The sequence below is a fragment of the Hyaena hyaena genome, unplaced genomic scaffold (genome assembly GCF_003009895.1).
Source record: "Hyaena hyaena isolate Hyena2069 unplaced genomic scaffold, ASM300989v1 scaffold_76, whole genome shotgun sequence".
NCBI lineage: Eukaryota > Metazoa > Chordata > Mammalia > Carnivora > Hyaenidae > Hyaena > Hyaena hyaena.
Window position 1 is genome coordinate 1,193,223 of NW_024080709.1, and position 2,091 is coordinate 1,195,313.

Below are 2,091 nucleotides of genomic sequence, written 5' to 3' on the forward strand. Positions count from 1 at the left end.
AGAGTGTCTTTTGCAAATATCTTCTCCAAGTCTACAGCTTGTTTTCACATTCTCTTGACAGTCTTTTTCACATAGCAGGAGTTTTTGATTTCAAGAAAGTCCCGTTTGCCAATTGCTTCATTCATGGACCATGTTGTATCTAAAATGTCATCACCACACCTGAGATCATATTACCTCCTAGGAGTTTGAGAGCTTTGCATTTTACACTAAGGTCTCTGATCCACTTCAGTTACTTTTTTTTTTTTAAGTATAATCTTCATTTTACTTTTTTCCAAAGGACAATTTTTCTTCAGTTCTTAAGGACTCAGCTCCTTACATGGGCTTTGGTGGAGGTCACGGGGCAGCACCCACACCTCTAAATCGGGTGGCAGTGTTGGGTCCTTCTGTGTTTCACAAGAGGGATTCCTAACTACCTTGGTGTGAACAGCACAGCTCACACAGTAACGCAGTTTCACATACAACTTAGGAAGCACAAAGTGTCAGAGACACGTCAGAAATGTCCCTGACAACAGTGGCCTGTACTATGTTCTGAATAATGAACTTTTTAACTTTTTATTATTTTTTAATTTTTGTTTTCTATTGAAAAAAATTTTTTGATGTTTTTGAGAGACAGAGTGTGAGAGGGAGAGGAACAGAGTGAGAGGGAAACACAGAATCTGAAACAGGCTCCAGGCTCTGAGCTGTCAGCACAGAGCCTGATGCAGGGCTCGAACTTACAAACTCTGAGATCATGACCTAAGCTGAAGTCAGATGCTAAACCGACTAAGCCACCCAGGCGCCCCTATTTTTTTTTTTTTTTTTTTGAGAGTGTGAACAGGGGCGGGGCAGAGAGGGAGAGGGACAGAGGATTTGAAGCGGGCTCTGGGCTGACAGCACTGAGCCCGATGCAGGGCTGGAACTCATGAATCATGAGATCGTGACCTGAGCTGAACTTGGACACTCAACCGACCGAGCAGCCCAGGCGTCCCCTGAAAAACAAACTTTTTTTTAAATATATTTTTTAATGTTTTCTTTCTTTCTTTCTTTTTTTTTTTTAATATTTTTATTTATTTCTAGGAGAGAGAGACAGAGAGACAGCATGAGCAGGGGAGGGTCAGAGAGAGAGGGAGACACAGACTCTGAAACAGGCTCCAGGCTCTGAGCTGGCAGTCAGCACAGAGCCCGACGCGGGGCTCGAACCCATGAACCGTGAGATCATGACCTAAGCGAAAGTCAGACACTTAACCGACTAAGCCACCCAGGCGCCCCATGTTTTATTTATTTCTGAGAGAGGGAGACAGCGTGAACAGGGGAGGGTCAGAGAAAGAGGGAGACACAGAATCCAAAACAGGGTCCAGGCTCTGAGCTGGCAGCCCAGGGCCCGGCATGGGGCTCGAACCTACGAACCGTGAGGTCATGACCTGAGCCGAAGTCGGACGCTTAACCGACCGGGCCACCCAGGCACCCCTGAAAAACAAACTTTTTAATGGTCTTGTCCTTGGACACGCAGTGGGCATAGTTGGCACAGCAAATAGGCTGCACTTGACTGTGGCCCTTTTTGGCACCACCCTTAGTCCTTCCTTTCTTGGTCATCTTGGAAGTGAGTTCCCGAGAGAGCCATTTCACTAATTTTGTGAATGGTAGGGGCGCCTTGCTGTCTCAGTCAGTTGGTTAAGCATCTAACTCCTGATCTCATGAGTTCAATCCCTCAGTGGGCTCTATGCTGGGCATGGAAACAAAAAACAAAACAAAACAAAAATTGGATACTGTCTCTTCTCTGACTTTGTTCTTCTCCTTTAACATTGTGTTGGCTATTCTGCATCTTTTGCCTTGGCGCATAAACTTTAGAACCACTTTATAATAACTACAAAGTAACTTGCTAGGATTCCGATTGGGATTGCTTTGACTCTATAGATCAAATTCGGAAAAACTCACATCTTGGTAATATTGAGTCTTCCTGTCTATGACCATGGAGTATCTCTCCATTTATTTAGCACTTCTTTAAAAAATCTTTTTAATGTTTATTTAGTTTTGAGAGAGACAGAGTGTGAGTGGGGGAGGGGCAGGGAGAGAGGAAGACACAGAATCTGAAACAGGCTCCAGGCTCTGAGC

The 2,091-nt window shown here is 44.6% G+C and overlaps 1 pseudogene; it reads right to left on the reverse strand.

Annotated features, from left to right (window-relative positions):
- Positions 1–312: 312 nt before the first annotated feature.
- On the reverse strand, positions 313–1,573 carry LOC120232735 (annotated as a pseudogene).
- Between the last annotated feature and the right edge of the window lie 518 nt (positions 1,574–2,091).